General features: G+C 45.0%; 1 long non-coding RNA gene across 1 annotated transcript in view; it reads right to left on the bottom strand.

Annotated features, from left to right (window-relative positions):
- The window catches only part of LOC133666972 (uncharacterized), a 90,323-nt gene that overhangs the window by 19,689 nt on the left and 43,169 nt on the right, over positions 1-27,465 (bottom strand). Inside the window, exon 4 of the long non-coding RNA XR_009831915.1 lies at positions 5,965-6,269. This is a non-coding gene — a long non-coding RNA (uncharacterized LOC133666972). The remainder of the gene's footprint in view (positions 1-5,964; positions 6,270-27,465) is intronic.

Raw genomic sequence — 27,465 nt, 5'->3', positions numbered from 1 at the left:
GACCCCTCCAGAAAGTACTTCATTACGCAGGCAGCCGTGTTGACTTGTATTGTTCCGGTGCTTCGAGACGAGGAGGAGGGAAGAAAGAGACATCCCCTTCAAATAATATCTGTGACGAATCGCTCGCGCTTCTGCAACCCTAACCGTGCAATCCCCCTCTTCTCTCCCTCCTCCTCTTCCATTTGTTTCCGCGAAACAACTATCACCGCCGAGACGTTGATTTTTCCTCGAGGATAAATGTTCCTTTTACATTCGTTCTCTCGGGGCATAACTCGTTTTCCCTCTTCGCCTCTTCACCGTTTTTCCACTGGGATGAGAGCGAGAACGAGATTTCGAATGTACGAGAGATCAGAACACCTGCCGCGAAAACGTTTGGAGCGGCGTCGCCTTTAACGCCAAGTGTTGATTCGAGGAATAATAAGTTTTTTTCCAACTGGCTCTTCTAGTCTAGCCTATTTTCCAAGATTCATCTTCCCTATTTCTGTGTTCTTTCTTCGAGTTCTTCTTTTGTCTACCGATTAATATTATATATACGCATTATACATGTGTAGAATTTTTATACAAACTTCCACTCCAGTAATATAATAAAAGGAAATATAGAATACCGTATTCAATTTAAGAATTCCTCCTTCTCTCCCTCTCTTCCTTCTTTCTTTCGAACCCACATGCTTTACGATTACACGCTCAATCGAAATTTAATCCGCATATTACGCGTATGAAATAAGAATACGCGCAACACCTTGATTTCTGTGAATCGTAATCACAAGATGGAAATAAAAAACCGAAATACTTGATCTCGAAAAGAAATATATATATATATATATTCCTCCCCCTCGAATCGAACGCGATCTCGAAAAGCCAACAACGAGCCGCGCGGTCGACGATTCCTCATTGATAAATCGGGCCACGGTTGAACGAGATCGACGAGCGATATACGCGTGGCTTACAAGCATGGCAAACAAGTCTACGACTGCTCGGCCGCGACTAAGTATTTGGCCAAACACACGTTTTAATCCGGCTTGCAAACAGGCCTAAGGGGTTGCTTGTTTAAGGAGCGGACGCCGTGGTAATCGAGATAATCGTCTGTACCTCCGACCGAACGGTTGGCAAGGTGTCGGCCACGCCGAGTTATAACACTCGCGATACTTAACGCGCAGGTTGCGATCAGGTGTGGCCGATAGCCTGCGCGCTGCGTGCACGATATAGCCGTGCCGTGTGGTGGTTGCCGTGTTAATTGTCGATCACGTATTGCTCTCCGTGCACGGCCGTTGCTCGTGCACGGCGAATTTTGCGCTTGTTGGCGCAAACTTTACATTTTAATTAAACGGATCTTTCATTTTTTGTGCGCGGATTGAGCGATCAAGGAGGTTGCGCGACTGGTTTCGCGTTGTTGCAGTCCTTTTTTTTGCCTTAATTCGTGTATCAAATTTGGCGATAATTACGGTGCTCCTCTTTTCTTTTCTTTTTTAATTTATATCACTCGATTTATTATTATTATTAGTCGTTGATCGGACGATTGTGTTCCGCGGAGTAACGAGAAATAATAGAGCGAGCAGCAATCTCGATCAATTAACACACGTGTATTTTTAAATGGTAGAAATGATTAATATAATAATTGTAACAAGAAGAGTTCAACAACAACTCGCGCGCATTAAAGTTTAATTACCTTACGCGCAATTCTAAACGCAACGAGTGCACTCTATTTAGGCCTATTACGTTGATAATTGTGTTTAACGTAATAACAGTATATTACAATTAATTGAGAAATACGCGCGATTGAAATACGATATCTGTATGAAACACATTCTCCGTATTCACCGCCAGCCCAGACAAATTGCAGAATCATGATTTCACGAAAGAAAAATCTTCGAATAAATACGCGTGTAGTATCGTAATCTTCATCGATTTCTATGCAAAATCGGCCTATGCCGATCTGGACAAGTGGCGCAACTGGATCGAGCTGGAACGATTTCGCAGGGGACGGAGGGGCGAGGAAAGCAGGTGAGGAAGCGAGACGCGACCCAGCTGATTAATGATGCGCAATCAAAAGTCAGCGTGAGAGGATCAGGAGCGGGTCATAAAGGCAGCGTTTAACATCACGCAATGCCTCATCATTCCTTTGCTATAAATCAGTCTAAGCGGATCCCCCCGAGAGAGAGAGCATAACGATTTCTTCCCTCTCCCCCCCTCGTTTCATTTCCATCTCCACCGACACCTTTCATCCACGGATCTTACGTCACTCCTTTCGTTTCGAATAATAATATTGTTGTTCGCTCATGAACGGCTAATTAACGACCTCGTCGTGTCTCGAGGCGATCGCTCGTTACTTCGGCCAATCGCCCAATTTCGCCTCGTTCGTTTCCACGTTTCTGTGCTGCTTCGATCCTACGATTCTACTTCTCTTGTGTAATTTATTATTACAGTGACAATCGCGTCAACGCACGGTGAAAAAGGGAAGAAGTAATAAATCGTTAGGTTATCATAGAGATCGGGGATAGACTCGTTTGGATCGTTTGATGTATTATTGCGGGGTTGGTAACGAGCTTCACGAATTTTATGAATTCGTCAGATGGTAGATTGAAATCGAAAGACAGATCGAGGATAGATCGTAGGGTGTTGGACAGGTGGGCGAAGTGATCGATAGAAGGATGAAGATGGAAACGGATGGATAAATAGATTGGGATGCGAGGGGAGGGAAACGGAGGACGGAGGATATACGTTAATCGGTCGGGGGGGGAGAGGCTTTCTTATTTCTTGCTATGAAACATTCAAAGATTCCTACGGAATAATGTCCGGCGCACAAAGGGACAAAAGTTACAGGAAGAATACTGAATTTCTATGAGTTTCAAAGAAACCCTGTTTCGCTTCCTTTTCTTCCCATTGCGTTCGAGGGGAAGCGTCCCTTCTTTTTATCGTCGTTACTCTCTGTTAATCCTTTGATACCCCAAAGAGCAAACCTTCCTTTTTTTTTTTAGAATATTCCCTCTCCGAGATTTCTTCTTCGTTCTTTTTAAGACAAACTTATAATAACTCCAATAATTTGTATTCTATCATACATCTATTTGCGTAACCACTTCGATTGAGATTATATCGGAAAATCTTCTCTTTTTCTCCCCTCCCATGAAAAACATCATTTCAAATCAACGAGGAGGCCGCAAAATCGATCCTCGCGGATTACAGATTAGCCTCGATTTTGCTCGCCCTTTGTACACCCTTTCTCGATATCGATCGAACACGATCTTTCTTGGTTACGCGCCACCACCTGCCGCTGGTCCACGTCATTGCGCAATCGAACGACCGATATTCGCCTCGATAATAGCATTCGCCGGCGTGTGTTCAGCTCCTCCCGCGGCGGGTAATCACACGCCATTGAGGTTGTACGAGATCGCACAATAGCGGATGCCACCAAGAGAATCCTCGAAATGATTAATGTTGGGGCGGTGGATCCGCGCTCACGTCTTAATTCCGCGACATAATGGCCTTAACGATTCGACGGCAGCGCGGTTCGACGCGGTTCGACGCGGTCCTCGTCGCCACGACGAAGAAAGCGGAGGCGTGTCGTTCGTTAGACACCTTTTGTCGAACGAGATGGAGTTGGAGTTTTCGACGCTTTTGCTCCTCACCGACTACTGGCCGCCGTTCTCTCTTTTTAATTTTGCCCCTGGACCTCTCTTCTGCTTCTTTTTCTTTCTTTTTTTTCTTTTTCGATGAAGTTTCGGTTTCTTCGGATCGAGATGACTCGTAACAGTTTTTCAATTATTCCAGGGTTCACGAGTTTAAGATTACGATCTCTAATTTTTTTTCTTTATCGCATATTATATATTCCAAATAGAAAGATAGTACAATTTTACGAACTATAAACTATAAATTCTTCTAATTTAAAATTAACGAATACTCGAAATCGAATACTTCTTTTTCCAACTAAGCGATTTAAAAAAAAATTATTTTTGCACGTTCTCATTCAAAAACGTCCAATTTAAAATTCTTGAATTCACGTAATTACGGGACGATCGATTAAGAAATTTAAAAAAAATATATATATACTCGGAATAATCAGATTAATTGGTACTCGAATTCGATAATAAATCCACTGGCAATCAGGAATCGAGAAAACCGGCCGTTTTCTCTTCAACAAACCGTTCCACTCGTCAGCCGTGTTCTCGCGCGTGACAGCGTCGCTTACACGCTTCTATAAGCGTCCAGTACTAACCGCTCTAAATACCAGGACAATTTCGCGAGGCGAGTGGAAGGCGAGTGAAAAAGAGGACGAGAAGAAAGAGAAGAGAAGGAAAGAAAAAAGAAAAAGGGGACGAGCCTCCCTTGGCGCGCGCGATTTCGAATGAATCAGCGCGACTCTAAGGAAACTGGATCGAGAGGAGCGAACGCGCGCTGCATCCGTGATCGATCGAAGAGGGGCCCAATATCCGACGTCGCGATCCAATCCTCCGTGGAGGAGGGGAAGTGGTGCTCGATGAAAGGTAGCCAACATTGTTGGACGGTGAGAGGAGCGCGCGACCCGATTCGGTCGATCGGTCGCTTTAACGAGGATTGTGTCGCCCGCGATGTCATTTTCGTCCCTGTGCACGATTATTATTGCGCCGAATATGGCCCATCCAATCTCTGGCGACAGGACTTGGTCGCTAGAAGTCTAGTAGGAGCTGTCGGTCGAGGGACAAAATGGAGGAGGAACGGAGTTGGAGTGGCTGGATCGATGCGGTGAAGGGAGATCTCCCATCGAAATCGTTCGGGCACCGTTCTTGGAGATGAAAATGGAAGCTTGGTCGATTGGCCAGCAATAATTGTCGATGATTTTTCTAAAATCAAATTTTTACGAACATGATTAAGGAATATCGTTGTATATTTCGTATATTTCGTGTTTCTTTTATTGTACGTTCTTGAACTTTGTATAAACGTTGTATGGCGTGTAATCGAAGTCAAAGATGAATCGAACATTCCTTAAAAGATAAAGAATCCTTAATAATTTCATTAATCATTCCAGAGAAATCCCCTGAAAAAAGTAACAAATTAACGCGAATTAAAACATGATCTCTAATCTAATAATCTCATATCTACGTCGAATACTGCAATAAGATCCACGCATCAACCACGAACAAAAAGAAAGAGAGAGAGAGAAAAAAAGAAACGAAAAAGAAAAAGGCAATCCTAGACATAGATCGTCGAAGATCGCTGATCACCGTTCGTCTCATCGATATTCGAAGAAGGATCTGGTCACGGTGGTCGCAACAAAGAACAATGGCGCACGGTGGCCAGCGCGGATAGTCCGTCATTGTTCCGTGGCAGGGGGTTCGTTCGAGATCCACCCAGGACGTTTTGACCCCGCAGCGAGATAAGAAACGGTCGGCTCCCTTTGATTCGAGCGGCGGAGAGAAAAGGGGTACCGCGATGTGGATCATCGGGCAGAAGAGAGGCCGAGGCCGATCGGGCCGAGTTACAAATGGACCTTTCGATTCGGTCATTTACCGCGGCATGGACACTTACTCGCGGCCACTGATACCACTGATTCGAGCCGGCGATAGCCCGATCTTGGACCGAATCTCCCTTGTCGGATTCCCTTGTCGGAGGGAAAAGTATTCGCTTCGTTTTTATCGTTCCGAGCGAATTGTGAATTAATTCCAAGAGGAGCAGATTTTCTGCGACGGATTTTCGCGGGGGAGGGGGAAATAACTTATTGCGGATAATCATCGGTAGATCCTTTCATCGGACGTATACTTCTCTCCGAATTATATGCCTGCTGATTTTCACATTTCAACGCTTCGAAGTTAATTTCGCTCCGCTCTCTTCTTCAACTTCGAGTGGTTACGTAAAAATAATTCCTGCAACTTCATCCGAAGACGCGACAGTCACGAGGACGGCGCATTCGTTCGAATAGAAGGGAGATTGAACGCGAGAGGGATGAGAGGGGGGAAGCATTTATCCCATCGTCGGGCAAACATAAATTATTACCTTCCTCTTCGTCCAGGCGAAGAGGCGAGGACGAGAAGGCTCGACCTTCGATAAGAACCTTCCCCTAAGCGGCCAAAAATCAGCGACGATCGAGCTTCCGTACGCAGAATTTCTCTCTCACGAACCATTCTCCCTCGCTCGAATCGTCGTAGTCATCGTCCAGATCCCGGCTGCGACCGAGAGTGACTGGCAAATCCTTCCAGGATGTCAACGAGTCCCGTACAGATCCTCCTCCTTCTTCTCTTTCTCCTCCTCCTCTTTGTTCCTTCTGTTGTACTCCCCTCTCTCTCTCTCTCTCTCTCTCTCTGGAAAAGAACGAAAGATCCATCGTCTATGGCACAAGTGTCACGAGTCATCGTCCAGTCATTCTTAAACTGCCTTTTAATATCTCCACTCGAATCCGTGGTGACACGAAAGGAGGTGAGAGGGCACACACGGTCGATTGTGGCCACGACTACCTGCTCTTCGTGGCGCTTCGTGGCAACGACAATCCTAGCATGGGTTGCTCGTGTGAAAGGAGAGGAGCAGGAGGAGGGACGAAGGAGGGAGGGAAGTCGACGGTAAACGGGCGGTTTAATAGTCGGAGGCTCGAAGCTATTACTCGGCAAATTCCATCCTCTGGCCCGGGTTCCCTCTGGCCGCGGACCTCGACAATCGGTCAACAGTCATCGGTATGTCCTACCGTCCTGCCACTGTCAGAATGTATCCATTCTGCGACCGTATCTTTTCTCGACGGATTGAAAATTCGATGACGTCCGATAATTTGTTTTCAATATTCGTGTAAGACGAGCGATCGATTGTTACTTAGATTCTTAATTTTATTATTAGAATAGATATATAATCGTTCTATTTCTTTTTTTGGAAATATCCATCGATTATTTGTTGATTTTTCAAGATACTTTGCATTAAAGAAACCGAATCTTATATATTAAAATATTCAAATCCATCTGTTACGTTAAAATTAATTATGATATTGAAACAAGTTCGATAATCGTTCGCTTCTTTAATCACATTAATAAAGAAATTTCAAAATCCATATATATATATATATATATATACTCGAATTTAAAATTTTAAAAGTCGTAGCAGTCTGTCTAAATTTACTCTAGCCAGAATGGTGGACGCGTACCTACACCAAAGCGACACATTAGACGTGCACACGCGATGCACCGCACTGTAATTGAACGTATCGGCGTGTATCATTATCGAACGACCGTTTCTTCCCCACCTAGGCGGTGGTCAATTATCAATCGCGTATTCCGGGAAACTGCACGGCAGAGCTGCTGGAATGGACCTACAGCCGGCAAAAGGTTTTCGGGAAACCGGCCGCCATTTTGTTCGAGAAGCACGCAACGACGATTTCGAGCCCCATTCGCTTCGGGCGGCCCTTGCACGGCTACGATAGCTAAACAAAAATACGAATACAAGGATCGGGCTGGTCGTTCGCCTTCGAGCGGCGAAACGTATCGCGTAGAAGAGCAAAAGATTGCAACAATGTCGGCGGGATAAGAACAGGTTAGAGCTGTGAAATTGACGAGACCGAATTACCTGTGGATCTCCACGTTGCCATCTAGCGGCGATAATCCGTAATATCGGTCACGGTTTCTTTCGTCGTTCTCTGTCTTCGGGACATGTATATATATATTTTGATCGTGCGTTTCCTTATTCATTATGTTATTTCGATGATATAATAGAAGTGGCGTTAACACGATTAAGGAAAATGTTTGGAAGATAAATGATAAAAATATTCTCTCGAGAATCTTGCAATCCTAAACGTTTCCTTTTTCTGGGATTTCGTATCACGGTATCCTATATATAAATATCTTCTCTACACGAACTTTTGTGCACAGAATCACTTGTTCGAGGCCGCTACTCTGGTAGCCACCTTGAGTCCGGGCCAACATTGAAGTTCGCCGCACGAAAACCCGATCAGAATTACCACCGCTGCGGACATAAATAATCGCCTACGAGGCCGAACAGGTTATTTACCATGCCGATTCTTCTCCGGATCGTTTAACTGTACCCGCGTCCCGCCATCAATATTACCCGTCGAACACTAGAACCTTGGTATACACCGTCCTTACCGTTTCCACACGACAAACGAAAGGGTACACACGCGTGCAGGGTACACATTCGTGTACCGCGTCGTGTACACCATTTACGCAAGGCAGATCGCGCGTACACACGTCTCCCAACCCCCTTTTGTCAGCATCTTCGCGAGCCAGGGGATATTTAGTGATGGTCGCCCGGAGCAACGGACGTTAACTAATACACGAGGCCGGCTGTGGGACACGGTGACGTATGGGCGCCGGTAAATAAACTATTAATATTATAGTAACGCATTCCTATCCATATTGGCTGGCTCGTTCGGCCGCTCGTTGGCGCCTCGAACCCCGGCCGTATCGGGAGGACGGAAGGATCGAGGAGGAAGATTTACAAGCCGAAGAACAAATACGTAAATTACGGGACGGGGCTAATGGCCACGGAGCACCATTGAACCGCCCGATCCAGTTAAACGCGCCGCGGCACGGGGAGGGAACGGGGCACGAGGAATCGAGAAAAGGGGGAGAGTCTCTTGACGAGTGAAGCCCCGATTGCGGTTACAGGTGTCCACCGAGAGATCGCCTGTTAGTTCGTTGTTGGTGCCTTTAATCCTTGTGGCTCGTGCAACGATTGAGCTGGTGGGCTTTCGCTTCTGTAAATCCGTAATTCGCTACAGTCAGTCTCGTTTCATTTTCTGGTTGTATATTTGGCACTTCATGGACATTGCGGATCTGCTATCTTTTGTATTTTCCAATCGTATTAGAAAAAAAATTGTATATTGTTTAAAAGTATATATAACAAGAGAAATAAAGGAATCTAAATTCATTCAGCCAATGAATTTAGAAGCTAACCCCCTTCCCGAAAGGCTCTCTTTCTCGAGATCTTAGTGGGCAAGTCGCGGGCAGGATCTTGTCGTAAAAGTAGCGCGGAGACGGTTAAATAGGAATCGTCGGAGCAACGTGGAAACGTTTCGAGCGTGATGAGATGCGAGGCAATCAATGCGCCATCAACTCGCCTCGATTTACGGCTACATCGTCACGAGGCCTATTCGAGGCGAGCCACGGGATCGTTTTCCTCCTCGGATGCCCCTGCACGATGGCTTCTAGCCCGGTACCGATTCCACCTCGTCTGGCCAAAGGCTATTCTCTTTTGGCCGAGAATTATTTCAATTTACTATCCCATACTCCGTGTGTCCTCTCTTCTTTTTTCTCCCTTTTCCATCCTTCGAACCCTCTTCTTCTTCTTCTTCTTCTTCTTTTCCTTCTCCTCCTCCTTCTTCTTCTTCTTCTTCTTCTCGAACCCGTCGAAAAGAAAGAGATTTATGAAGACGCGTCTATTAACATGGCTCCACGCGATCGTGGCCAATGCTTTATCGTTCGTGGTCACTACTTCGATATCGCGATGGCAACGAGTCTCTTTAGTCAACGAGACGCGATGATCGTTTTTCGAATCGATATGGAACGATGGCTGAACCTTCTCGACTCGTTTATTTTTGAACGGCGCAAAGGAAAGAGTCGTTAGCGGTTCGGTGATTAGATTCTGGATGGTGAATGCGAAAAATACAATTGGCTAATGGACGAATGTAATCGTGAGAGAAAAAGTTTTTGATCGTGCGAATTCGTGTGAGAAACGTGGAAATGTTGTTTGTTGTAGACTGATATTTAATTTGTAGATTATAATTCAATTCGTTATGATAACTCGATACTTTTTGCGATGTAAATGTAATCGTAGAATTTCAAGGATTTCCACGATACTTAATGTTTTCAGATTATATATTTCTTCAGATTGTATAATTTTATAAATCGACGATGATATAGCTTTGAATTAATTTGAATTGATTAAGTTATTTGTTATTACATTACATCCTTTTATCATTTCCATCCATCTTAATAATTTATAGAGTTATTAAATTCGTATTTTAACGAAACGATATGCAAATCGAATTTTATTCACAATTCGACATTTTATTCTCTATGTGTTCGATTCTCATCTTCCCACGCTTTTCAAATCATCGTCGCACGTTTCAAACGATCCAGAAAATCCAATTAAAAGAATAAAAAAAATCCCAAAGGAAAAAAGAGGAAAAGGAAGAAAAATACGGTCTGTTCGAACGAAGAACTTGGCAAAAACTCGCTCGAAGCCAAGAAATCGCAACCCCAACAAAAGATCAGGAAAGTTCCGGCTGGTCGGAACAGTTATCGGTGTTATTTCTCGTTCAAGTGGAGATAGAGTCGAAAAGAGGGTGAGGAGTCAAGAATAAAAAGAGAAAGAGTAGGACGGCTTAGAATTTCGTAGCCGCGCGTTAGAGACGCACGGTCTGGTTCGAATAACTCGTGGCGGTGGCGCCTTGACGCATGAATAACTAACCTCTGGCCCCTCCTCGACTCGCGGTGTGGGTGGCGTTGGGGATTTTTTTCTCTTTTCTCTTTTTTCTTTTTTCCTTTCTCTCTCTCTCTCTCTTTTTTACACGACTGCTCGCCGGCATCGGGCCTGAAAACTGTGAGCCCAGTAGTAATTATTGCTCTGCCCCTCCTCTTCCTTCTACTCTTTTTTTCCTTCCGCTCCTTTTCCTTCCTCGCGCCTCGCCACCTCCCTCGCCACCCTCTCTCCGTCTTCCCGCTTCTTCTTCTTTCTTCCTTTCCTTCCTTCCTTCTCTTTTTCCTTCCTTTCCTTTTTTTCTCTTTTCTTTTCTTTTTTTTTCTCCTCCTTTCTTTCTTTTCTTCCTTTTATCCACCTTTCTAGCGCCCTCTTTCTCCTCATCGCGTTCTCGGGTCGTTTAATTAAAGGGCGAGAACTTGGTACGGAAACGCGTCTGTAGCTTGGATACTGATTTCTCTTTTTCTCTCTTTTTTTTTTTTATTGATTCCTCTTCTTCTTCTTTCGTTTTTTTTCTTTTTTAAGAGAGAGGAAGACGGAGAATCGATCTCTCGACGACATCGACGAGTGGATACTATTCGCGATGGACGGAGAGATTCATTGGATGGGGGGAGGAGTGCGTGATTTGTTGTCCACGTTTTCCACGATACAGTTTTTACAGACAGAAGCGTGTTTTTGCCTCGGAAGAAAGTTTAGAATTCACCTCGGGACGAGGCAAGAAATTTCAGGTTGAATTAGAGAAGCTGGACTGATTTCTCCATTTTTACAAAATTTCTTAACTTCAACAGATAGGAAAGAAAGTATCCTACGTAGCGCGTAATAAACTTTTTAGAGGTTTAAATCATGATTCGTTACCTTTTCATCATCATATCTTCTTCACTTCCTCGCTATTTCGAAAAAATATCAATCATGCCTTATCGATCGAATTACAAACGTAATTCCTATGCGTATGAAAGAGCATTATGAAGATATTTTCCATACACGTTGCGGCGCAACGACGCGCGCGAATAGCGAGCCGAAAGTATAAAACGAAAAAAAAAACGAGGATCGAACGAGGAAGCGCGTTTCTCACGAAATTTCCGCGTGAGAAAAAACTGAGAATCTCGTTTCTCTCTCCTCCTCCGCTCCCGAGGACAGCTTTTTAATAACTCGTCGTTTCTATCGGGGACACCTGACAACCTCTTCTCCTAGGGCGGATACCGATTCCGATACTTAATTCACCGTGCACGTAGCCTTTGGAAAGTCCACGGCACATGGCTGCCGCTGTCAAATAAAAATGCTCGTCCCGAACGAGCGCGGCGAGAGCGTCGTCTCGAGAAACGAGATGATTTATCGCATCTGTGGAGAGAGAAAGAGAGAGAGCATCCGTCGTCTAAGAAATCGGCGAGAGGAAGGGGAGTAGGGGGGAAAAAAGACGACTCGCCGAACGAGATTATCGACCATCGTGCTTCTCCGCGTTATTGGAAATCTGTCCTTGCTAGAAGGCCAAGAATTTCGCTAAACTTTTATCTCTACGTGGAACGAATTATCCCCCGTCGTTTAACTAGAAATCGCGAGCGGGGAGGGGACAGGATGGAGGGGAGACGATCCGCCTCGTCGAGGAATTTCAAATATCCCGCGCAAACGCGTCACCATTGGCCGCCCATTCTTTTTGTCCGGAGAATCGTAATCGCATTTTGCAAAGGATATTTTGTAAAGAAAAGGGTGAGAGGAAAGGGGAGAGAAAGAGAGGAGACTATGAGGAAAGATAAGCATTGTTGTAAACTGTTTCTTTTCTTCTTCTTCTTCTTCTTCTTCTTCTTTTTTTTTGCTTTGTTTCGTTTTCCAGTTAAAGTAAGGAAACACGAGATTCTTATGTTATGTGGTTTATCCGGTTTCGTGAAACCGCTTGGGGATTTTTCTGTTGTTGTATTGTTTTTCCTCAGAGAAGGATGCGAATAATTTTAAATTTTTCCACCCTTTCGCCGTAGAAAAAAGATATCTAATTATTGTCCTCTTCTTCGACTCGTTATTTTTCTTCTTTCTTTTCCATTAACCATTTGACTCGCGATATACATCAAGAAACGTAATCGTTTTCGAATACTATATCGCATTCCAAATCAAAAGTTTCATCGAATTTTTCCATCGAAGAATAATCCTTTTTTCCCATCTTCGTTCGAACAGCATGGTCAGAATCGACGATCCTTTCCCCATCCGGCGGAAGATCTTAAATCGACGTAGCGTAAAATTAAATAAGCAGTAAATCGCGAAGGCCGGAGGGGACAGGTGGCAAAAAATTATTCGCGCACGCACATCGTTAAAGAGGTTTGCAACTCGGATGGATGGATTTTAATTACTAGACCTCGACGAGACGCTGCAACACGCGCGTAGAGGCCCGTAAAATTCGAAACGTTCGATCGTTCCCCTATTTTCCCCCTTTTCGTTATATTTTCCATCCGACATTTTTTTTTTTTTGCGATGTCCACGACGAGGGGGACGGTCGAGAAAGAAGAAGGAAAAGAAATAAAAACGCGGCGACACGATATTTCGGACCCGCGTTTCAATTTGGCGGATGAAAACGAGGCGGAAAAGGAAAGGCGGTGGTTTCCTCTTTCTTCGCCCTCTTTGTTCGCCACACTGAATCGTATGAATTTTTCAGCCCCGTTTCAACTTTTCACCCGCCTTTTCCCGTGCCGCTTTTCAAACCCTCTCCGCTTCTACGCATCAAACGCTCGCGCGGCTTTCAACGCGGACACACGGCAAACGCACTATTTCTGTACCCCGCGTTTTGTTTTCTGATACCACGGCCGGGGATGAGTGGTGGTTGCGAGGAAACGAGAACCGAGATATGTTTTTTTTCCGCTTGCTTTTTCTGCTCGCTTTCTCTCTCTTTTTTCTTTTTCCTTTTTCTTTTTTGAGATCGGTGAAAATTAACGTTTCGAAGAAGGGTTTGGTGTTGCAATTCCGTTACAGGAGAAAATTGTTCAATTTGGCATGCGAATCTTGATAAGAGTTAAAACTGAAAAATTCAACTGATTGTTAGACCAATCGTTGCTGCTTAATTTATAATTAAAATGATTTTTGATATTTTTTATAACAGATTATTTCGCGAGAGAGAAAACGTTTTAATTCTTTCATATTTCCCTCCCAAGTGTACAACAAATATTTTCTTCCTTCTGAACATTTCAATCTATTTATTATCGTTAGATTACTCTCTAACTGGAATCAAACCAATTGGTTTTAGATTTTTGCTTTCCTTCTGGAAAATTCTGGAAAATTACATATTCCGTTTATCAATTATACATTTAATAATACTTGTAATCGATATATTTGAATTACAATTAATGAGACTTCTGTTAGTCGATAAGAAGATCCAAAAAAAAAAAAAAGAAAAAGATTGGAAATAATCGTCGCGACGATTTAAAGAGAATAACGATTTAATTTTACATTACGGAGGCTTACGAAGAGGGGGAAAGGAGGGAAGACGAAACGACGAAACAAAAATAGGAATTTAACTCCGATCCGAGGAGAGTATCCGGCGGGAATGTAAATTCTGCAGAACAGACTCCTGCGGGTCTGGAATCCCGTGTAAGTGTAACGTGGCGAGGACAACGCCACATATGGTTTCGTATGCGGCATGAATGGGGTCGTGGCGCTAGCTAGCTTTTTGCCAACACGAAAGAAGCGGAGCTATTTATCAGTGGCCCTGCCTCGAGCATACTAAGCGGCCTTTTAATCAGCCCTGCGATTTTTCCCTTACAAAGGAAGGAAAAGGAAAAGCAGTCCAGGGATACATGTGAACGGGGATGGGAGGGGGAGGGAAGGAGAGGAGGAGCGGGGTTAAGAGGCAAGAAATTGCACGGGATTATCGTTTAAACGTCTTCATTGAAAATCGATTCGCTCGAGATACTTTTGTGGATCGTACGTGGCGTTAGAAATTCGAGGGATAAATTGAAAAGGGATGTACTTTCGTGGATGGAATGAACAGAAGTTACAGATTTATTGGAGATTCGAGGTGGATTGGAAAGAAATGAATGGGGATGTTGGAAGAGGAAGTGTGGTTTCGACAAAGGTGGTCTAATAGGGACTAACAAAGTGTAGCAAGGAATGTAATTTGAGGATGAAAATACATAGAGCGAAGGATAATATTTTTCTAAGAAATATTAAGAAACTTAATAAGAATGTACAAAGGAAGATATCTTCTGGCATTCAAGAGATACGCGTGATGCGTGTAATCTCTTATTCAAATTCCATCTAGAATTTAGAGACGTTCTTTTCAACCTTCCACTCGTCATAAGTGAAATTAAAAGCTTATAGTCGGTGATCCATAATCCGTGATTTCAGAGATACGTACATTTCAAAACAGAAAGAATTCCAGGATAAAATTAAAAGTAATAAATTATCCCTTTCTGCATATTCCTGTATATTCTGCATCCTGAATATCATCAAAATATATATTTAATCCTTTGAACGATACGAATCACGATGGAAAAGATACACACCATAGAAAATCCTCAATTATTATTCCAACAAATTTACTTACTTACTAAAAGAAACCAGACCAAGTTCATCTTCGCGCAGTTTAATCCAACGAATTTGCGACACTTCAACGTTTTTTTTCTATCACCTCCAATTAAAACGTGTGAATGTAAACGCTAAAAACAGATTCCATCGATCCTTCCCCTTTCCATGGAAAGTGGAAACGCCATCCAAAGGCAACAGTGGCGGTCTTTAATCTTGGCGCGCGCTTATCTGTTCCTAGTTTCTCCCAGGTTGAGGTTAGAAACCCGAAAGGGTCGACATCCCGCGGCGACGCCATAACAAAGATGATAAAGATGAAGTTGATACTCCGCGGTTAGAAACGGGGGGAAAGGGAGGGGAGGATCAAGGAGGCTAGGAACGCGGACTTTCCAGTGTTACGTGTAACCCTGGCGAGATCTTATCTGTTACGGCCCCGGCCACAGCCGGGACCTTGTGAGAAATTCGGTAAATCGGTGTGCGCAGCGCCGTGTGAAAAACGTTGCCGAGAGTTTTACATTAGTGAAGTTGTTAGCGAAACGTCTGAATGCTACTCGATGGAATCCAGACTTTTTCTTTTCTTTTTCGTGCTCCATCGATGATACACCAAGTTGTTTCGTTCGTTTGCGAATCGGAGAGGAGAGGAGAGAAGAAGAAAGTCCTTCTATTTTGATACGATAATTGTAGTTCGTTCTTTGTATCACACCTTCGAGGCGAAAAGGTACCTTTCTTCGAGATAGTTTAAAAAATTTGCTCGAAAATTTTGTTTTGACAAAATCATCACGATTTATATAGTTATATATGTAAATTTTTCAAGATTGGAAAAAGCGAGGCATCGTTTTATTGCACTATTGTACGATAATCGTAAAACAATTTTTCGCCACGCGTAACAAAACAAAATTTCGAAGCGATAAAAATTCAAGAAGCTACGAGGTATCTGGCAGAAGGGGGCTTGAAATCTCAATGTTGGCCGATTCGATAAAACGATTGGAGAGGTTGGCAAGGGGGCATTATCGTGGAGCGATGAGAATGGGGCCGGCGGCAGCCGGGCCGATCGTGATAAGAAAAAAATCATCGAGCCGGTCCGTGGAGAAAATTCGAAGCTGACGGCCTGCCACGGGAATACGGGGTACGGTGGACATTACCATAAAGCCGAGAATTTTACGAGAATTATGTCCGACGTCGAAATCGCGGGTAGCGCCGCGGGATACCCCGTGGCGTCCCCTGTCGTTATCAAAATTCCGTCACAATGGCCACACATCAACTCCCAGCAAGGAGTTTTTCTTCGTGGCCTACGCCTCTACGCGTACACGGGGATCCTCCCGTTGTCTTTATACAGGGTGTTTTCGTTTTTTCGGCAGGGATGGCTCGAGGATCGTTCGTGGATCGTTTGATGCTGATTTAAAGCCCGTTTTATGGAGATCCTTTGGTTCTTGGGTATAAAGTTAGTGAATTTTGGGATTTAAAAGAAGAAAAAGAAAGAAAAAAAAGATTGTAAACGATTGCGAAAGGTTAACGACGTTAAATAACGTTGAAGAGAAATTTCTTGAAAGAGGATGATTCCTTCGATGAGATATATACATATATACGCGCGTATGAATTTGAAATTTTGAAGTTTTTCATTAAATTTTTTTCCCTTTTTTAAGATTAACATTATAGGATTATGTAGATCGATTTCCTTATATGTATCTCTTATGCGTCGAGAGAAGAGAAGTTTTCAAGTGAGAATAAAAGTAGTGAAAGCAGATCCCCTGTTCAAAAATCGTGCATAAGCTGAAATGGAAACGCGGTGAAAGTTGTAAATATTTTAACCGATATCGACTAAATTTAAAAAAAAAAATTTTAAATTTACATGAATTTTTATCTCCTCGTTGTATACCTTATATATATATATCGTGCGAAATTAAATTACGAAATGATAAAAAATACGCGGAGAGAGATACCTTGATGTCAGGTCTGAGCGAGAGGATCATTGGTGAGGCGGCGAAGTTCGTTTTAGGAATGAGAAACGGCGAAGTTTGACTTGATTCATGGCTACATCTGACGGTGAAGTTCGCAGTTTATTTCTGAAATATTCCTCTGTAAAACGTTGCAGTACGTTAACAGTCAGTTTACGCAGCCTGAGAAGGATTTCACGGAAACTATCCTGCTGTAACAGATTTCTAGATCCCACTATCGCATATATATCTTTTAACGAATATAAAATATGTATCTTATTTATATCTTTGAGTAACATAAAAATTGATGAAGAGAAATCTATCTATATAATTATAGATATACCCAAACAAAATTTGTGATCTTATCGTATAATATCCCAATTAATTACATTCAAAACTATTTCCCCTTATATTTAATAACGAAACAACAATATAATATAATATTAACAATTAACCCAATTGTTATACAAAATTGCGATTAAAATTGACCCCATCGTTACGAAATATAAAAATGTATCTTATCGAATTGATTAAAAAATTAAAAATTCCAGAATTAAAGAAAATGTTAAACCCAGTTAATAAAACGCACACATATATATAAATATAATAATTCAATTCACATCGCGTCACCCGTTACATGAAAGAAAGCTCGTTCAGGGAGCAAGCGTTCAGGTAGCAGCAAAACCGGCGCGGCTGCTGCGTTTTGTCGTCCTTCGTGAGTCGTCCTCGTTCTCCTCCTCGTCACCGTCTTCCACCGCTTCCTCCCTGCTCCACCGTCTCCCGTTGTCTTCCACAAAGTGAACCCGTCAGCGAATCGTACGTCGAATAACCATAAAGTCGTCGCTTTATGCCGGAATCGTATTCCCACCGTTCCCCGTGGACGGTCTCTCTCCGGTCCGGGATTAAAGCCGTCGGTCCTTTAATCGTGCCGAAGGATATGACGCTCCGGAACCATTCCACGGCTCACGATTATGTACGAGGATCCAGCCAACTCGCACAAAGGTAAAACCTTGGATTCTGCGGCCGCGAAATGGCCAGAAATGGCCAGTGTGCATCGATGAACGAGCGTGTCTCGGCGAGGAACGCGAGGATGGGGCGAAAAAAGTGGCCGTCAATTATCGATGCCGAGGATCGCGGGGAAAAATATTTATTCAAAACACATGTAAATAGCAAAGTGTCTCTAAAAACTTTGATGATAAGAAATAGATAAGTTAGGCGTGTCTGGATAGAACGTGGAATTGCAAACTTTTTCGTCAAACTTTGTGAAACTTTGAATCTACAGTGTTACTGTAGATAAATTTATCACGCTATTAATTTGGCGAATAAATAAAACATACGATATTTAGTAGATGACGAACAAAATTAATCGTGTTGAAATACGATTAAATACATCCCCGACGACAGCAAACTTATAATTTATAAAATTCAATTAGAAGAGCGGGCAAAATTAAAAAAAAAAAAAGAAATTCAAGCGTCCATGATTGGTGAACGGAAACAAGATCGCAATAAACACGATTAACGCGACACGCGCGACAATAAATTGCGTAAACTCTTGGACGAAAGTTTAATAAAATCATTAATACCCGGTTACTTTTTAATTGCACTCACCTGGTCCCGAAACCATGGCCCCACTCCTTGTAACAAACGTTGCAATTAAACCGTAATTGCAAGACAATCGGTCGGGGGAGCGGGGGGCCGATATAACCAGCCGCGTCTCCCTCCTCACGGAACGAAAAATAACACGAATCTCTCTCTGCCCTCCACTTATGGAACAACCAAAAATACAAACGACGATATTGTTTGGCCAGAGACATCAGAGGGAAGCCGCCACTCGCGCTGCCTCGCATCAACTTTCCTTCGCCACGCGACATCCTCGTTTGTCCTCTTTGACAACCCGCCGAATGGGGTGCGGGTTCGACTTGTTTATCCAAGCCTTCCTTTCCTTCTCTCCGATCCCCGACGTCGAAAGACGTTCGATCCACACCCGTTTCACGCCCTTAACGACGATCGCTCGACTTGCTAGCCCTGGGGACGGCCAGGTGAACAAAACAGGGGGACGACGGGAGGGATGTTGCCGATATCTTTCGATACGAGGAGGAATTTTTCGCGTTTAAGAGGGATGCGTTGCTTGCGACGAGCCTTTTCTCGATCGACGGTGAAATTATTTTGAAATCAACTCGAAAGACGATTTTCTCGTTTCCTCTCAGAGGAGAGAAATTGACGATTGAATATCGAATACGAGGTGGAGATAATATAATTTCAGCGGCTATCTTGTTCCAACAGCGCGTCCTCCAATCTAATCTCGAATATATCCTGCTAGGTGGCGTTACTGATGAGTCCATTAACGGGTAGCCCGGTTAACGAAACTTCCTCTTTTCCATTCTTTCGCCACAGTGCGAGGAAGAAGAAATATATTTTCGCTAATTACATCTCGAGGCACGGTATTAAAGCATTAATGAGCGATTCAGGTTGGTAAAAAAAAAATAAAAAAGAAGAAAAAACCGAAGAGTTAAACCATAACCATTCGAGGCTATCGCGGTAAGGAAGTAACACGAGCCTCGTAAATCACACTTGCAAAACAATTCCGTTCATACCAACTAGGACGAGTCAAAGAAACACGAATCAACGTTATTATGCCGATAACACGTATATGCGTTCCCATTTCCAGCCAGTTAGATTTTCGCGGGGCGAGCTTACATAAATAACGAAGGTGCGGGTGCAGCAAGCCAGAAACACTGTTACAATCACACTTGGCGGAATGGCGCGATTCCCCGGGAGTGCCATAACTCACTTTATCATCGAGCCTCTTAATGAGTCTTCACAGTTTATATCCCCTTTTCGTTCTCTCTCTCTCTCTCTCTCTCTCTATTTTATTCTTCCTCCCCCCCACTGTTCGAACCGTTCCCTCTCCACCAACTTTTGCCAAGTCGGTTTTCGCGCACAATATAATAGGATACGGGATCCAGGCTGGCGAAGGAAGCCAGCCAACGCGAAGTGGTTATGGTCTATATCCTCTTTCACCCGGTGATCCTGGCCAACGATAAAGACGGAAGCTCAAATAAATCGCGCCGCCGCCGGATGCTAGACACCGAACGTATACCGAGAGTAACGAGGATTTCATTCCTTCGGGGCTACACCCGCCTGGAATAGCGTGGATCGAGTCGTTTTTACCGTCATAAATATGGCGGAAGGCTGGTCGAAAACGAGAAAACGATTTTATTTATTGGTTGTATTATACACGCTCGCCACTTCGTCATCCTTCTCCTCTTTCTCCCTTTTTTCTTCAGGCTCATCCTCTTCGCGATTTCCCTCGTCGTTTATTTTTTGACGGGGGCGAAATTGGGGGAAAAATTGGATCGGCTTGGAGGAAGGAAAGGGTTGGTCGATTCCCTCGAACGGACCACTGGGAAACGCGCCTATCTCCGCGTGATGAATGGCGCGCGAGTTAACTGTTGTGGTCGAAACCGTGCACACTACTCGGTTGAGTAACGTGCATTGTTGGGGAAAAAAAGGAAAAAAGAAATGCATGACGTCTCTTACGGAACCTTTACAATCCCTTTTCGTAAGCTCGACAATGGTTTCAAAGTAGTTGCTCCTTCCATTCGTGGTGGGGGAATGATCGAAGTGAACGAAATGAGAAATTGATGGAATGGGTATGAGATGGAAGATTTTTTTCTCTCTCTCCGAGCCGCCACGGCGAAGTTGAAAATTGTTCGCGAAGGATTAGGACGATATTCGGTATTTTTGGTTGAAACGGGATCGATTTCAAAGTGTTTGGCGAGTTTAATGGCTCGCGAAAGAGAAATATTAGACGTTCCAACGACTCGAATTTTCGCATAATTAATCGCGCACGCTCGATTTCCCGCCATAATCATTAACCTGTCGAAATTTCCCGGAATTTCTAGCGTGACTAATGAGCGGCGAGAAGAAACGGACGAGGCGGGAGTTGCCTCGATATTTTCACAAATTTTGGTAAAACATAGCGTCAAACGGTTTTCATAGCAAGATTTCGCGTATAATCCAGGCGAATTATTATCGGTTGTATAATTGCAGGGGAACTAATCGCTATTTCGAAAATTGGAGGCGCAACGGATATACTTTGAATGTAAATAACGAGAGAAGAATTTCGTTTCGTTATTAATGATGAGCAGCGATAGTTCGCTTGAATTCGAAAATTAATCGAAGCTACAGATACGTAAGATAATTTGATTTTCGTTCTCCTCTTTTAATTTTATCGTTCCTTCTTCTCCTTCTCTTCTCCTCCCCCTTTATATCCTTTTACTTTTCTCTTCCTCTCTCCCTCTGGAAAGCTTCGTTCCTACTGAAACTCGACATGCTCACAGACTGTAACTCTGATATCGGCCGAGACTAATCTATATTTATGCAATAGGAGAACGCGGTTCGTTCGGATTTATGCATCTAGATTCCATTTTTCCGATGTGCATGCGCGCTCCTTTTCGAACCTTCCTTAGATTCCTTGATATTTTATCGCTTATAATTTCAAATTTGCCGTGCACGGGAACGCGCGCTCTCGCTTACCGAATGCTCCTTCCAAACAACAATACTCGCGATTTCACATATTTTTTTTCGGCCACGCCTAAGATGGATCGCACGCGGCAAAAAGAAAAAGTCAAAGTTCAATTATTTTAAACGCACGCAGGAAAGTTTGGCGTTGGTTTATTTGGAAAAAATGAAGAAAAATGGAGGTCACGAAACGGAGTTAGAAAGCACGGATTGGAGAATAATTCGACGAGCATCGATACACTTTGGCCGATTGTTCGATACGATTGGGAGCAGGTGGGACGATTCCTGGGGAGATATCGCCGGCGCGAAACACGCAGCTCGCTCTCTCGCCACGGGGGGAACTATGCTTTCCTTTCCAGAGTGTGAGATGCATTTTTTTCAGCTTCCATTTGCAGACAATCGACGCGGTAATCACGGGTTGGGCGCCGGAAGCCGAGAAGATATTCGCGCGCTCGCGATCAGATAACCCTACACTGCCTTCGCCTGACCTGCCTTGCTTTCTTATTCCTCCTACCGTGTCTCCTCCGCCTCCACCCGATCGCTCCGTTGCCACAGGCGTTGGCCCCCGTTTCGCCCGACAGGACGAACTCCGCATCGGCGGGGAACAATGAGAGGACGAGTTTCAATCGGGGGAGGAGGGGAGAAGGGAATAGAAGGACTCGCGAAACTCGCGATCCCTATCTCCGAGAGATTCGATTCGATTCGATTCGATTCGATTTCGACGACGATTCGCCGCGAAATCGTCCGTTTTATGAAGCGGCACTGCCTTCGTTCTCTTTCAACGAAGGACGGATTAATTAGATTTCGAAGCGCGCCGCCACGGTGAAAGCTTGCCGGGTTTCGCTCGCGCCGAGTTGAATGAAACCCGAGAACCGAGAGGCTTTCTTGCTCGCGTTCGTGTTAACGGTGTGCGTTGTGGCACGCATCGAAACGCGCTTCTTCCTCGCCCTGCCTTTTAATTGCGATTTAAGGCGGTGCACGCGGCGGTGCGTAGGTCGGTCGAGCGGATGGCCGATGCACCGGCCGCGAGTGTTGGATAATTCGGGAAGGACGGTAATTTTTACGGTGGACGAGCATCGTGGAAAGAGATTCGGATCTCTTCCCTGGCCTGGCTAAAGGAACCGTTCTTTCGCGACGTAACGACGCGCCTCTCTCTCGAACGCAATTACGAGGAAGGAGAGAGAGAGAGAAAGAGAGGGGAGATCAGATTCAGCTTCTCTCCAGGTCCATAGGATAGAATAGAATAGCTGCTAGATTTACAAATTTTTCCTAACGGCTCGTCTCTGCATATAAGTTACGAAAAGAGGCGAAGAGGATCGTGACAAGAAAGAAACAATCCCACGTCACTTATGACGCGGCCACCTATATCGACTTCAACCTCTTCGATCTCGAGCTCTCCCACGAGCTCCCGAGACGCTATCATCGACCCATCCCCGTTATTAACAATTCAATCCGCGTTGGTACTCGCCTTCCAGGCGACCAGCCGGTACCACGGCGCGGCGTCACGGTCGTGGCGACTCGCTTCCTCCTCCTCCTCCTCCTCCTCCTCCTCCCGCTCCTCCTCGTGCACACCGATCGGCCGTTGCACGAAGAGTCCACCAAGAGGCCCGGAAGATCACCGGTTATACGTCTCCCGCGGGGAAACGCACCATTTATCCACGTCAGCCTCATTCACCAACACCGGCGTGTCCCGGCCGCACAATCTACGATCCTTCCCCCACGTGACGGTGCCGCACATAAATATACTTGATGCACGCGCACACGCACCCACCGTTTTCCCTCTTCTCCACGCCGCCTCCACTCCCCGTTTCGACCGCCGCCTCCGCTCCTTTTCCCTCCGCCTCCTCCCCGTCCGCTCGGTGTGTCCTCAGCGGCGAGATGCAAGCTCGAGCCTCATGGTAGCGAGCGCATGGTAACACGCGAGACCGCGTGGAACACACATGTTTCGCGATCAAGCGGAGGAGAGAAGGAGAGAAGGGGAGAGGGAGATAGGCGAGGTGGACAGGTGTGTATGCGTGCACACACGGGGAACATATCCTTGAGGGATGAGCGCATGCGAGGAGGAGGAGGAGGAGGAGGAGGCATTGTGCGTGTCTGAGCGGGCACACGGGTGGAAGACACACGTGGAAGAGGCGACCGCGGCAGATTCACACTGGAAAGAGCGCCGGCATCCTGCTGCTTGGGCGGCTCGCCGCGGATAGACGTCGCGATAAAACGCGGTTAACACGGAAATTAACCGTTATATCTTTGCACTTATTTACTCTTACACGAGGGAGATAACCTAGTCGGGAACCGTATTTTACATAATGCGGATCGGAACCCTTGGAACGAGGCTAAACCTGCCCTCGGGCCCGGACCTTTTACTCGCTTATTCCGGTAAAGCGAGGCCCGTTACAACCTTCTTCGATCCTTTTCTTCACCGTATCCTGTATATAGATCACTTTCCATTTTCCGATTTATTTCCGATTATTTAATGGAGTTACGAACGTTTCGTGCGTGACGGGAAAAATCTCTTTCGAGAAGTTGTCGTATCGGTATTAATTTCGAACCTATTCAATGTTATTGTACGCAACTCTTGAAACACAGTGTGCAATGTATACGATTACGAGAGTGTAGGCAGGGTAGTTGGAGTATCTTACGATGACGCTTATGTACCATTGTGCTATTGTGAGCGGCCTCGAGGTGCACCTGGTTTTGGACCAATGTTGTTTCAACAAGTTATTACATCGCGATGACATCGCGAGAGAAATGACGAATAGGGTATATAACTTTGATATACACACGTGTGTGTATCGATTCCGAACTTTTAAAGGGATCATTAAATTGTATACGGTTTTGCATGCGGAATAAATTGGTTAATCTACTGGATTGCCTTGAAATTGGACGATACGATATTAGGACAAGTTGACAAGTATAATAAGTTTGAAGTTAACTTAACGTACGAGATTAAGGCACGCGTGTTTCGAGATTAGCACGAAGAAAGTGTTAACGAAGCCCTCGAACAGCACCCCGATTCAATTACAACGCTAATTAACACTCCTTTTGTTCCGATTAATGGAACGAGTTCGGACACGAGTTTCAGAGCGAATCGGATTCGAGTTTGAAATTCTGCCAACCTGGCAGAAATTTAGGACGCGTAATATCGGAATGCCGATCAAACGTCTTTCTTCTTCCAAGATTTATTTATCGTTATTTCACTCGTGCCGATTCACCTTTGACGTTAATTCAAGCGCTCGACTCGAAAACAAGCGCCAATTAACTCTTTCTCCAAGAAAAGAGTTTTTCCTCCAGAGTCTCCACTCTCTTCGCGCCAAATTTAAATTATCCAGATTCTCCCGAAACGTTACGTCAACCACAAACGCGTGCGCTACAAATTCAAAGAAAAAAAGACTCTCCAAGAATCCACCCCTACCCAAACAAACCCATTCGATTCGATCCGATTCTCCTCCAAACTCCTCCGAGTCGATCCCCGCCGATTCCCCTGCCGAATCCTCTTCCCTAGGAAGCGGAACGTCGGGAGATCCACTCTCGAGGCCTCCAGCGGCATTCGCCAGATGACTCTCGTTCCCGGCACGGTTAATATCCCCCGGATCCGCGGATGGATGCTGGTGGGACCAGTTCCATCTCCACGACGCGCCCGTTGGCTCGCCCGTTTCCCATCACCGCGGTGTCAGTGCGAACAGCACGCCGACCAATCGGGCCACGGCTTTATCTTCTCGCGTTCCTCCCATTGGCTGGAACCGGTCGGGTTTCTATCGAGCGGGCGTCGGAAGGCCGCGCCTAGCGGAGAGAGAGGCTCGCCGCTTCGGATCTGGGGTTAGTGCACCTTCGTTTTCCCCTCCAGCAGGTCGGACAAGGACACCAGCAGAGGACGAGTAGGAGAGAGAAAGAGAGGGAGAGAAAGAGAGGAATGGGGGAGTAGAGGGGAGGGAGAGAGACGTAACTCGAGGAGGGGAGGAGGAGAGGAGATAGACCTAGTGCTCGTCTTCTTCTTCTTCTTCTTCTTCTTCTTCTTCGTTAATACCGTTTCCAACCTCGTCGTCCCTCCGCTAGGCCGTGCAGAAACACCACCCTGATCGATATGACGTCGCATCCCCGGAGAGAGCGACACGGGGTTGCTTCTTCAGCCGTCTTACGTTTCCTCTCCTCCTATAATCTTCTGTAAGATTGCGACAGGCTGCCGTTGATTGAGAGCACTCGGATATCGGTGGGATTTTTCTTCTTTCTTCCTTTCTTTTTTTTCTTTTCTCTTTAGTTTCCTCAGGTCGAAAAAGGGGGACGGGGATCGCAACCCCGTTCGCTGCGTCGCGTAATACGATTCGAGTAGGTACGATTGAGATTTTTTCGAGACGCGGCACGGATGAGAGGAGGTCGTTCCCTGATGCGACTCGAGTGCGGCGCATCTTCCAAGTATAAGGTTGGGATAAGACTCGAGAGGATGTCTTGAGGGAAAAACGGGGGATGAATCGCAGGAGGTCTGGTTACGATTATCGTCGTCAACGTTATTTATTTTCCACGATGATTTCACGCGATTGCCTCGTTAAATACCACTCACTCTCTCGATCTTCACTTAGAAAGAAGTCACGCGCAGCGGGTGTTGTTGCTTTATATTTTGACGACATCTTGTAGGAAATTATACACGAGGAATTGCAATTTTCCCTCGAGAGGACGCAAATCCATCTTTCTTTCGAACATAATTTCGCAACGAATCCAAATCTAACGTGCGTCGCTCTAACGATTTCATTCAACGTTCGTTTATTTTCGATCACTTTACTCGATCGGTAATCGCCGTACAGAAAGAAAGAAAGAAAGGAAAATGGCGCACGATCAATCGCTTCGATCGCGTTCCTTATATATTGTTCCATACTTCCGTAAACGGAAGGCCGGAACTGGGGGAAAGCCATCGAGGGTAATTGGCGTGAAAGCTCGAAGAAGCTGTCGAGGTAAGGAAAATCGGTAAGGATTCGTGGTTGACGAATTTAATGGGGGTGGAGGGGCGGGAGAGGAAGGGGAGCACACTCGAGGAGACGCGCAGACGGTTCCGTCGGTGAACGGAATGAATTTCCTCCTCCGTGGATCGAGTACGCGCACCGCCGCCGCTGGTTTTCGTGGCCAAATATAGCCGGCCGTTTTCAGGCCATCGAAACTGGCTACGATAACTGTCTAACTGTCGCCGCGATTCGATCACAATTAAAACGGGGAAGAGAAAATCTGGCGCAGGTGGAACAGGTGCACGCGATCGCGTGCCTCCACGAAATGTCTCGTACCGTTCGATTTCCATTCGATTCTTTCTTCCGTTCCCGTGTTTCGAATAACACGGGATTTTATGTACGTATAAAATTACAACGTTGTACGCGTTCTCTCGTGATTCTCTCGTGATAAATTATTTAAAGATAAAATATGAGAAGGAAAATACGTAACATGTTCATTTGTCTGTAATTTTTCTAACCTATGCAAGAAATCCGTGCGCGTAGAAGAAACATCGCGCAATTAAAAGAATTAGATTTAATCAAAAGTAAGGAAGGATTCACGTAAAAGTTAATAACTAACTATTTTTCATCCCACGATATATACGTGTATATATATATATATATTTTCTTTTCTATATCACTAAACAAGGAAACAAGGAAAATTCGAATCTCCGCATCGTCCGAAATCTTCTCATCGTTCAACAATGCGATGATAATTCTCAAACCGATTAATTCCTCGCGTTGAGATATCCGTACATACTCGATACGTACAACAAAATACGCAAAAAAATGAAACGTCGTCTTGGTTGGATTATCGTTCGAAAATCGCCGCGTATCGGCCGCCACGTTTCTAAGCGGGTTGTTCCGCCGAGGCATTCATTATTCATGATTAGCGCCCCCAGCCCCCGTCCACGTCGTTTTCAAAGCGTTTACCGGCGCGTTCGCGTTTCACTCTCAATTAATTTGTAATCGTGTGCGGGTAGAGGGGGGAGGAGGGCCGGGAGGAGGGGCCACTGAATGGGAAGAGGCGCGGGTACCCAAAGAGAAATGACGTGACACGCGAATGGTTAGTCACGCGTCACTCACGCGTACAGGCTACAAATTGCGCTTTGCTCGGAACAGTCCATCGTGGCTGCGGGCGAAAAACGGGTGTC

Source organism: Apis cerana, linkage group LG11, assembly GCF_029169275.1.
Source record: "Apis cerana isolate GH-2021 linkage group LG11, AcerK_1.0, whole genome shotgun sequence".
NCBI classification, from domain to species: domain Eukaryota; kingdom Metazoa; phylum Arthropoda; class Insecta; order Hymenoptera; family Apidae; genus Apis; species Apis cerana.
Note: the sequence above shows the minus strand (reverse complement) of the source record. Positions and strands in the feature narration are given on the sequence as shown.